Consider the following 12,926-nt stretch of genomic DNA (forward strand, 5'->3'; position numbering starts at 1 on the left):
AAAAGGAATGTTTGGTGCAATTAAAAGAAGCCAAGTGACCCTTAAACCCTACTAAAATTAATTGCATTTTTATATGTTGAAAATGTAACAGTTAGTGTGAAAAGATCTTGCAACAACAGCAAACAACGAAGCCTCTTCGCTGATGCGCTGGACAAAAAAAGGTGGTACGGGAGAAATGCTCATTAACAATGCCGCAAAGTAATGTCACAGACCCAACACAAATTAGTGGCTTTCTCCCTTGTCGGTTTTAAAAGCATATTATTATATATAAGTAGTAGAAGGAAAATATGAGAGTTTCTTTTATTTTTTTATAAAAATATTAAATTTAAAAATTTTTGCCTTGAATATGAAAAAGGAATCTTTCTTTTTTCTAATTTTCTTTACCATACAATACGTGTCAGTTAATAAATCATATTCGCATGTTAGGTAATTTTCTTAAGACACATTTTCGTTCTCACTAGTGGTGCGTATAAGTGGTGTAATGCAAAGCGTGCAGAAAGGAATAAGAAAATAGAAAAAAGTGTCAAATGAAGGAAACATTTAATAAATATGTATTAGACCTTTTCACGCTAATTTACGCAGTGGTTGGATGCTGTTGCAATAGAATTCAGCGGTTCTTAATTATTACTCTATACTTTTACATTCCCTCTTAAGTATATAATGTGATGCCATTTTTGTACTTTACACCATTTGTGATGGTTGTGATCGATCCACATTTCATTATATCGATTGATTTAGACAATAAGCCTGATTCCTGCATTAAAACCAATCTAAGCTTGTCTCTCCATCCGCCCATCTTTGTTTCTTGTGTTCAAGCTGACGGCCGTAATTTGTGAGATATTTTGATGAAATTTAGGACCCTGACGAGTGTTTGTACAAGCACAATGGGAACGGCTTGGATCCGACGCCTTTTTTGAATATGCCCTCTTATTTTGAAAAGTTGTTTCACGAAGTATAAGGCATTTAATAGTGAGCCGTGACCCACTATTGATTTTTTACTTGGTTTTTGCTATATGCTTGAAATTTGCTATAAACGGCGCTAATAGCGCCTATAGAGGACATATGTATTTGAAGATGTGCAGTTTTATGGTTAATAAACAGTGCTAATACCAACATACTTTGCAATGTAAAATGACTTTTTCTAACAACGATAATATCCAGTGTTGTGCCAAATAAGGAGCATTTTCTCTTTGCCCGTAATACAAAAAAAAAGTTTTTTTCGCAACGTATTCTAACTGGGGCTGAAAAGAGGACCTATTCTGAGAATCTCAGTCCCAAAAATTCATTAGTAGACCCAGCCGTACTACTCGTATCGGCTGCGAAACGGAAACATTTCGACTACAAGACGCTATTCTGCATTTGGCGGTATCATGGAAGTGTGGTTTGTTCTTACTTGTCAGAATCTAATAAACGTTTAAAAGCAATCGTCACCAACAGCAATTAGTCGATTTGAACTGTATCTGATATCATTGTAGGACATCCGGAGTTACCAGCCACTCTCCTTTGAAGCCCGCTATCCCTTATTAATAGAGTTAAAGTACAAAGTAGCGAAGTAAATTGTGTTCGGATGGGGCAATGTCTACGCATTAAAGGTTTTCAGTCGCGCTGCCCTCATTAAAATTTTTGGGTCGAGTAGCAATCTAATAAAATAAAATGCTCCGATCCCTCTTGACTTTTCAGAAAATTTCATTAACTTGTTCAACTATTGGCCAATCAGAGAGTTTCCCCCTTTTCAAGGTGCAAATTTCTAAAGTGGATAAGAGCGAAACATTCCCGTATTGCTGATTTTGATAAAGTATCATCAGAAATTACAATTTAGCATATTCTCACGTTATATATAGCTCAAGACTGTCTAAACACGAAATCAGAGCACATACTAAAATCAGTCGTCGGCTACCAGGATGGTCCAGAAAGATTAATAATGGGTCTCCAGAAAGATTAATAATGAATGGAGGGAATACTCATTTTGTCATCACGTTTGCAAAGCCCAAGAAAGCTTCAGAGGCCCTGTTAAGTATATATATTCTTTTTTTTGCTTAAGGCATGTTCGTCCGTCCGTGAGATGTGTGTTATTAGCATTCTTCTCGTCGCAAAAATGAAGATACCAATTTCAAATTTGGTAGAAACATTGGAAGTCTTTACACACAGGTGGGTATTGAAAATGGCATCAATTGGTGAGAGCACAAACTCGCAGTAAAGCGTAAACTGAACTGAACAACTCCGTTTATCCAAATAAGACTTTGTGGTTTTTTGCTCATTACTCATAAATTATGAAAGTTAGAAGGCTGAAATTTTCCGTATATACTTTACAAACACTCTGCTTTTTATGAGCAAAGATGAATAAAACTCGGCCACGTTCACACAAAGTTACAATTGATTATTAATTTTTTTTACTTTTTTGAATTGTCATGTTTATTAATCACAATGTAAGACTATTTTGTACTTTCCTCAAATCAAGACATATTACCTGCCTAAAAATGCGCTAATTGCAAATTAAATATAATGAACAAAACTGATGGATGCCTGATGGATTAATTTTTTCGTAATAATACCAGTGACGTGGTTATCGAATGAAAGGACTTGAAAAAAGCGACAAGTTAAATGTGTTAATGGTGGCTTAATTACGGAGGGGGTCACGACATAGTGGCTTTTACCTTTTGCCGAAATAAGAAGTCGAAGATAAATTTGATCCGATTCACTTTTTTGTGATTATAAGTAAGAGCATGAGGCGGCAAAAATTTTAATTAAGGTGGCTATCCGAGATTTGGCCTTAGGCGAATATAATTTTCCTACTTGTTAGTTCCGAGCCTAGGTCGAAGTGAAAAAATGATTTTTCCCTATACTTTCTGAATTATAATGCCCTTAGTCCTAACTGACCACGTGTTTTTGTAACGTTAGACAGTTTCCTGTCTGCTTGGACAGGAAGTTGTTTATAGTTTATATTCATTTATATATCCAAACAAGTTACATGTAAGCATAAAACCTTATATACTTATATATATACTGCTTGATTTCGAGTTAGTTGAAAATAAGAAAATCGTTAAAAATAAAAGAAGTGAGACAATTGTATTAGCCAAGACCAATTCTTTTTATGACGACCATCTTTATCCTACAAAAGACTAGAAAAACAACAAAAAACCCAATTTTCCTATCCTATAATATTGGATGAGCGTGACTGATTCATTTTTGTAGAATATCTTTACGGTTATTATAGTTTATAAGTTATGATCAAAAAAATCTAGTTCTTAGCTTATGTTTTGCGTTGCATCTTTTACCTGTAAGAATTCCCAAAATGAGTTTGGGAAGCACATCGCGGTAAGATTCGTAACAAAAACGAAAACGATTTTAGCAATCGTGGCTAACTTAAAGTATAAAACCATTTATGTTGGAAATTCAATGTGTTATAATCAAACAATTTAAGTTGAAGATTCAAAGCAATTTCACGGGCACAAGGTGGTCTGAAAATTATTAAATCTTTGTGTTTCATTCAAACAAGTGGTTACGAGTGAAATGACAAAGGTTATGCAATGCAGTAGAACCGATTCCGCAAATTCGAAATTTTGTATAGCAAGATATTTTCCTGCTGCTGATTGTGTTGAAGGTGTTAGCAACTCAGCATCAGTAGAAGCTTATAAGTTAACTGAATTTATATAACATCACCTGTTGGTCATGATTTCTTGGAATATATTCGGCAAGCACCAACTGTCAAGAAGATGTGGAGTACATTGTGCTGAAAGTTTGATAAGAAAAGAATTGCCTCGTATTCGTTTGCGAGATCGTGAAGAATTAATTACAAATTTTATCAACTTTGGTGCACCTATAAAACAATTAAAACCTAGAGTAAAACCTAGAGTAAGAGGCTGAGATTGTTTCTCAATAATTTTTCACTTGGCTGAAGTCACACGCTCCAACAGTAACGGCCGTGGAAAGTCTTCCCAGTGATGAATTAAGGCCAGGCAAGAGTACGTTTATTGGGCGAAGAAGCGAAAACAGCCAACGTCATATAGAGAAACGACTAAGAAAGGTGACGGCATTTTCTTGTAGGAAAAAAAATGTTAAGTTCGTTCCAATAAGGTCTACGAGAAGGTTTTCCATCACCTTTGCCAAAGGTGTACTAAGAAATATAACGATTTTCGTTATAAGTAAGAATGCGTTGTAATATTTTTTTCTTTATTTATTTATTCATATGCGCTATGGTATAATTTTATAAGATTAATATTATTAAAGTTGTGCAACTCTAAAGCCATTCATTGAGACAATTGCTACAAACTTTTTCCTTCATCTGATATAATGTAATACAAATTAAGGACGGCTGTGCTTCACACACTTGTGCATGCGTTCTCCTTGGAAAGTAATGTTTACATGTATTTAAGTGTAAATCTGTGTGTATATATAGTTGTGCAGTTGTACGTTATGTGACTTTAGATTCTTATACGTGCTCTGAATTAATTGTTATTATCAAGATGTGTACTTGACTACGTTGAGGAGGAAGAGGCAAAATATGAGAAATTATCGTTTATTTGTTAGTGCGGTTAAATGTTATGTTTGCATTTCTAAGAAAATTATTATAAACAAAATTATATACTTCAGAGATTGGACAAGCCAACCATTGAGAATAATTTCAAAGATTTGCAAGGAAAATAAGAATAAATGATCTCGATTTTCAAACCTTAATTAATATATGAAAGTTTTTAAAAAATTATGTTTGATTTTACTTAAAGAGAATATTTTTATTGGTGTTTTGTGGGCTAAACTTGTGTAATGATAATTTATTAAAGTCCTGATATAAGAGCGGAAGAAAGTAGATGCTAGCCTGGTAGGCGCCTACGTGACCGGTAATGGTTATTCTTTCACCGGCTAAGCACTCACTATAGCTACGACCACATGTCGGGTGTTCCGATTTGATAGCCATGATTCTTAACTACTTGACTATGCTGTAGGCTAATGTTATTCAATAACGATAACAGTGGGAAAATCGATGCAATATCTTTAAGAAGACTTCAGCTCGATTTAAGGGAAACAGGGCATGATATTGAGAAGTCCCGCTCCAGTTGCAACTCGTCTCTTTCAAAAAGAAGTTCATTTCTAGTTTTATGCGTAAGTATCTGTGTGCGAAAATCGACTATTTCTATCAGAGCGTTAGTCACGTATCGATTCGTGTAACATTTTTTCCCAGTTCTGAGTATTATGACAAGGTGCTTTGATGCCACAAAAAAGAATCTTTCAAATGATGTGAAGCAAGCTTTGATTAGCAACCAAAGAAAATAATCCTCTATATACTATGTACTAGGTACGTAAATGTGAAACAAGAATTTGCTCTAGATGGTAATAGAACAAACACATATCGCAACGCAAAGGATCTTTTTTTAACAACGCAAATGTTAAGATTTAGGTGAAATAAAACAGAATTTGCCGAAAACGAAACAAATTGCGTTGAATTTCAATTACGAATAGCTAGCCCGTGCAGGTTACTCTTCAAAGTCGAGTTTTCCGTTTACAACTTGTTTGTTGCCAAATACTTGCTGAGCGGCGGCTTACTTCTTAAGAAATTGTACGCACACACTTTTATTGACGTAGCATCCACAAATTGCCGAACTAGTGGGAAAAATGCATAGCTAGTGTTGGACAATATTCCGAATGCCATTTTTTTTTTATCATTTTCATAAAGTAAACGTCTATTTTGTTTACAAAAATTCCGGTTTCATATGCACATACCTTCTATATTGCCAGACATTATCACGTTAGCACAAATGTAGTTATTTTTGAGCAAAGATAACTTCTCCTATGGTTTTTAGGAGAGCAAACAAAAACACAAAACAACAAATCCAAATGTAACAAACACTTACAAACTTAAATAAAAAACAATACACAAGCACGGACGTCTTTAATAGCAATAGCGATGAAACAATGCATGCGAATGCGGTTGTAAATCTACTTCTGTGCATGAAACAAACTCTGTAGAAATACCCAAATATGTAAGAAAACAAAATCATAAAGTAACTAGAAGAGTTGCGAGAAACTTTTGCAAATACAGGAACTAGTGGGAGTCGTAAGCATGATACACCAAAAAAATACACACACATGTAAGTGATTAAGAAGTAACAAAACCAAAGATTTTCTCTAAATACAATAGCCAAGGATTAAAGTTGCAGCACGACATACTAAAAAATTGAGCACCTATGTGCCTATAATTGTGAAAGTGATCTAAGTCAAAATTTAAAAAAAATGAGTATCAGTTATTTCACATCACATTAGTTTAAACTAAATTAATTCAATGTAATTTTTAGGGCATCGTCAAAAATGAACAATTAGATAACGGTTCTAATTTCACCATTATATGGAATTTATTTAGTGTTAATTATGAAAGTGATTTAAGTGAGACATTTCACCTTAAAGTAGCATTGACATGGATGAAAATTGCTCAGTCATCAACTAATAAACGATAAAGAACAAATTTTTGGTATCTGGTCATTCCTTTCTACCGAATGACTATCACCAGAAGAGTCAACTACAGGAAGAGCGACAAATACCGCGGGTGAATCTGTCTCTTGGTTGCAAGTTCAAAATTCAATGAGGTGGCCCATAAAACTTCTTTATATGATTCTAAATTCCACGTTTTGGATCTTTTACCTAAAAAAGGAAGACCAAAAATATACGGAAATATTAAATTGTTTCCTTTATACAGCACCACAAGATCAGTAACGGAAGAAAAACATAAAGATATTATGTGTTTACATCCGTCCTGTTTTTGAAGTGCATTTTAAGACTCTTAAGAATTCGACTCTTAAGAATTCGTAACGACAAAAGCCTAAAGTGATAAAAACGGATTAAATTTTAAAAATACAATAAAAGTTCCTTATTCGCGGGGGAAAGTTCCTTATTCGCCATAAAAATGCCGCGAATATAGAAACCGTGAATACGGAATGGTAATTTATATGGGATTATAGGGGATACGTTCGTAGGTGACAAAATAAGAAAAAATCAAATATATAAAAAAATCAATTTAATTAAAGTTTTTGAGCATTTTGATTAGTTATCTTAAGGCTTAGGCAATGGTTTGAAGAATTTTATAAGTTTCTCTTGCTTGGCAGTTTTTAAAAGCTCCTTGAATTCAAACTGATACGCAGCAGTCGCATTAGCAATTTGCCTCTTAAAAGGCATAAAGAAATCGCAAAGCTCGTTTGCCATTCTTAAACCTTCACTAAGACTTTTCAAATTAAACGTCACGTTTCCAGTGCATGTTGAAGTCTCTTCGTCAATGGACTGTGAATTTAACATTTCCTCCGAGTCGGTTTCTGCCAAATCTTCATCTTGCGATTCAAGCAATTCCTGAACGTCACTTGATTCTATCTGTTCGAACCCATCTTGTCCTATTCCATTCGCGATTTCGGCTATGTTTGCAGTCAAAGTTTGAACTTGCACAGATCCTTCGTCATTTTCCACAGTCAGAGCAGGCCATAGTTTTTCCCAGCATGACTTCAATGTGTGTGGCTTCAGTTCTTTCAATTATTCTTTTATGTTTACGATACATTTTGCTATGTCAAATTTCTTTCAGTACTCCATAACGTTCATATCATGATGACATTCCATATTATCCATTATGATTTTGAAGGTTCGTCTAATGTAGGTTCGTCTAACGTAATAGAACTTAAGGCCGTGGATTATTCCTTGGTCCATAGGATGAAGCAAAGCCGTCCTGTTGGGAGGTAAAAATGTCACTTTTATGTTTGGATCCATAGTTTCAAGTTCGCGAGGATGACCTGGTGCATTGTCCAAAACTAGAAGTGCTTTAAAGTCTAAATTCTGTTTTTTGAAATAAGTTTCAACTTTAGAAACAAAACAATTCCGGAACTAGTCACAAAAAATCCGCGAATAAAGAAATTTATAGCCGCGAATATGGGAATTGGGTCGGATTTTTTTCATCCGCGAATAGTGAAACCGCGAATAAAGGAAGCGCGAATAAGGAACTTTTACTGTAATTAGTTCACCAATTATTTCTTTAAAATTACTTTTTCTAATGAAACTCATAATGTACAGTGCTACTGTAAGTCATTTAAAGGACTTTCAGTTAATTTTAAAAATGGCCAAAGTCAATTCAAACTTTAAAATCAACATTTTTGTATGAAATTCACATAAAATTTGCTATTCATAATAAATTTCCATTAATCAAGACTAAATTAATTACAATGTAAAGTATATTTTGATTTATCCCGATGCAATTCACTAAATATCTCGAAACAAAAAATGTATGACTTAGACCACTTTCATAAGTGTGGGCACATATGAGATGTTAGGAAATCACCAAATCACTGAAGATTTTCTTTAAATACCGCAAGCGGAGGAAAGTGCCCAGAAAATGAATTAAAATAAATTTTTAAGTTTACTCTTGGTAATCGAGCGTAGCTTTGCTTAGAGCATTATTGATGGAATAGTTAAGTGCTGTATGGAGGAATTTGTCTTTTATAAATTGTATCTTTGCCTAGAAAATTATGTTAATAATAAACAGTCTTTTGTATTTGTATCTTAAATTCAAGCTAGTGGTTGGAATTCTTGATGCAGTGATGTGAAACCAAAATAAGGAAATTAATTGTTCATAAAGGTAAACCAAAAGACGATTACCTACCAATACGAATATGGTCAATATAATTTGCACACACCTATGCCTGCATATATATATATATATATATATAGATATATACATGTTATATATGTACATAAATATTTATTTACATCATAATTTTTATGTACATTTGCATTCATCATCATGATAATCGTTATTGTGAATGATTCAACTGTAGTTTCATTTGGTCTATAAATTTGTGATATGCAATCAAGGGAAATGCAGTTAGTTAAGTATGTATTCATTTCCTCTCATCTTTTCCTTTTGATTTGTTGCAAATATACGAATGCCAATATTGACAAGTGCTATCCGCATCGTTTTAGTTAGCTCGCAATTACTTACGTTATTATTATTCCAGCTCATGTTTATTCCTGCTACTACCACTGCCCATTGCTTCGTCTGCTGTTATTGCTGTAATTTATCTTGAATTGTCTGTAGAGGAAATTCAATTTATGCTTACCATTTTTATCCATAATCAGAGAATAAAAGCATATTAATTTTTTCCTTCTGTTTGTAAAACCTATGAACATGCAAAGTAGGCACTTGATCTGTAAGGTCTTACAATTGGTTTTGATTTGATTCTCAAGGTTGTAAGAAGTGATAAGTAGACATCTAAGTTTGCATATAGATTTGTCATTGTGTTCTTCATACCAAAGACAATTTCATAACCACTTACTCAAAGCGGTTTGTAAAAGTTGCAAGATATGTTGTTAATTACGGATGTTCCAGCGACAAGTTTCGGCTTGTTTTTACATAGCTAGGATCGCCTTAGGAAATGTTTATGGCCAGTTAAACTCAACATCTTCTTTATATGTAAGTTGTAGTTTAGTTTTTTATGGTTGGGACAAGATCTGCAGGTGTCAAGAAGTAACATATAAGCCAAGTTGAGATTTTACATCTCCATTTTCATGAAGGCGGAATAGGTCACGTAATAGAGGACGCATAAATCGTCAGATTCTCTGACACGTGGATTGGGACACTGGCGGGTAGATGGTCAACCAGGCGGATAGATAGACGAATGGAAAAGCAACGCAGGGAAGACAATTTAGGCAATCATAGTAAAATCGTGTCAGCATCTTAAGCTGGTCAAGGATATGTGCATTATATCTGGATGGGATCGTTTTAAAAATTGATTATAACACATTTTGCCACCAGGGGCTTAAAACTAAAATGAATTCTTTTCCAATTATACGAAAAATTGTTCTAAAAGTGTAAAAGCAGCGCAAAACTCAGATTTTTCTGAACTTTCAAAGGCCATATGCAACGTGTTGGGTACAAATTCAAAATGCTTTGGATCTTAATTTTTGTTATTGTTGTTTGTTTGTCTTCAATTGCGTCCATTCTTTTGCACTCGACAATCGCAGTTACTCAACTTTTATTTGAAAATGTATTATAAACGTGTCAAAGATTAGATGATCAATAGCTAATAACCAATGGGAAGGATAATGTCGCATAATTCTTGAAGAACAAGTATCTTTCCTTATATCTTTTTATTGTTCAAAATTATCTAATTATTTAACATATTTTCTCAGTTACGTTTTCCATCACATAGAAAATTTCTTTGCGATATTTAAATGAACGGCTTTGTTATCACAATGGTAAAGCTCAGCGATTTAAGCAAAATTATACATAATTATAAATGACACAAAACACTGAGTTGAAATTTGTTTTTTTAGTTTGCTAAATGTATATATTTTTGAAAAAGTAACGACAATATAGTGTGCCATGGCGAGCCACTTACATCGCCCTACAATTTTTCATGTAACGGCTTTTCAAAGTCAGGCGTTACGTAGGAAGTGGTTGAAAGTACGGTCCAACCTCAACCATTTTCAATAACGTTTGTCCTTAGATCAAAGGACGTGAGTATATCAAAATATCTCAAAAGTTGTGGCCTGTAGTTGGAACACAAGAAAGTGAAACGGACAAATGGACAGACCTACTTAAATTAAATCAGAAAATGATTTTGAATCAATTGGTATCTATCTCAAGTTCTTCTAGGTGCCGGAATCATCCGCAAAAACTTAACACTTGCACCACAAGCTTTGTAGGATATAAAAATGGAATACTTGGGAAGTTATATTTTTCTAATAATCTCGTGTAAATTTGATTGCGTGGCAAAGCCACTGTACTTTTTTCAGCTTACGATTCTGCGCCCTACGTCACTTGTGGTACAGGCTACACTAAGTCTGTACTGAAATATGAAGTGCCCCGAAAAAGCCGATACCGATCGATAAATAAATGACATGAGATAGAGTGAAATTAAAAATCAGCTAAATAAGTCCGCGAATGTATTTCGAAAATATAGACTCAGAGATTTTCACATACATATTACGCACCACTTATGGTACAGGGTATATTAACTTGATGCGAACGTATGTAACACGCAGAAGGGCTTAAGATAGATCCACCTTTTATTATACCAATCGATTCAGAATCATAATCTGAATTGATCTCAGCTTAACTGTCCGTTTGCCCGTCTGATGTCTGCCCATCTAAATTTGTGTTCAAGTTGCAGATATTTCGTACAGAGACGTATTTTAGCCTAAGATCCAAAGCTATTGAAAATGGTTCGAATCGGTCCACTTTTTTGACCATTCCTTATATGATGTCCTATTCTGAAAACTCGTTATACGGAAAAAAAATTGCAAAATTTCTCGGCAAAAGTGACTAAGAAAATTTTGGGCTGGCTGTGGCAATGTTTGAGTCTCCTGTCATATAATGAAAACTGAAGTTCTTTCGACAAAAAGGTGTAATTTTCAATTCTTCATGTTAAAAATCATATCATAATAATAAGTTAAAAAAAAATAATGAATTGTACCAAATTTGGACCATCTTTATTTTTGGATCCTAATAAGGATTTTCATGAAAATCGGTCCTTTGTAGAGCGGAAAAGTCTAATTTTAATACGCGATGATGAAAATTGACCTTTAATAGTAATTTCGTACAAAAATAAGAAGACGAGACATTGTGGTGTAGAGAGATACGGTCTTGGTAAAAACTATGACAACAAAAGATAGTTTTCACCAACGATTCATATTAACTGTTCACGGTACTAGAATAAGGCTCTTACTGCATTCTTTTGCAAAATTTAATAAACCAAATAAACCTTCAGCATTGGTTTCGAAGAACGTAAATGATAAGAGTAAGTTTACTACAAGACCAAATAATCTTTGGTTTGTGGCTTTCATTCTCAACAAACAATTTCAAAAATTATGGGCATTGACATAATCCCTTTCTCTTTCATGTAGTTCTTCTTTCATTAAATACGGATTCTTGCCTATTCTAATATGTTCTTTAGGTTCTTCGCGCGCACATGTTTTAGTATTTAATTTAAGACACATTTCTGTTTTCTATGAAATTTGTGCTGCGTTTTCTCTGGCATAAAGTAAGTTAAGGCGGATATTTCATTAATTGTGTTGACTCGAATGAATCAAAACCTTGTAAAATAAGTCCCTCCTTTAATAATTTTACGTTCAACTTCTCTTTGAAATAACCTTGTATCGCTGAATTATGGTTTGTAGGATTTTCTTTTTAGGAAATTAGGAAATTTATTTACAATTTATTTCCACGTATTTACATTTGCAAAGCTTTAATTCTCTTCGATATGACGACTCAATCAATTTCGTCTTCTGCAAATATGCCGCTTATATACCCTTTTTGTAAGCAAGTTACCATTGCCTAAACTCGTCCTGACATCCTTGCGTTAATCCCTTTTCCCGCCAAATTTGATTTCTTAGAAGATCAGCTAGTTTTCATAAAAAATGAACTAAGAATTTGCGAGATTTTCCTAACAATATAATATGTTTGATTAGCAAAATTATGTCATTAACAATCAACAGTCGACATTAAAAAAAGCTGCTAAGCCATTGAACAGCAAGTTAAGAGTTTCTAGGGAGAGATTGACAGATTTCTCAAAGTTCACCTATTGAAATTGTTGAAACACCCATATGTATGACTGCAGGCTTGTCTATAGTATGTTATGGTGGACATAGTAAAACGATTAACGCCGTTTGCTAATGGAACTATGTGATGACCCTAACAATTGCCTTCACCAACACACTTGTTAAGCGAAAGTTTTTCATAACCCTGACGAATATCTCAATGCATCTTTATTACTTGTTGTGGATGAGTTATGGCTATCCGCCTTATTCTGAGCGGCCTTCTACTTGCGTCTTATTTTACACCTTCATTTATGATTTTCATAAACTAAGAAGCTTGTGTTAGTGCAAAATTGATATTGAAGAATTTTATTATTGTCACTTTTGTTTCGGAACACGTTATTTGATACCAAGTGACTAAAACGTGG

Source organism: Glossina fuscipes, unplaced genomic scaffold, assembly GCF_014805625.2.
Source record: "Glossina fuscipes isolate IAEA_lab_2018 unplaced genomic scaffold, Yale_Gfus_2 2, whole genome shotgun sequence".
Classification (NCBI taxonomy): domain Eukaryota; kingdom Metazoa; phylum Arthropoda; class Insecta; order Diptera; family Glossinidae; genus Glossina; species Glossina fuscipes.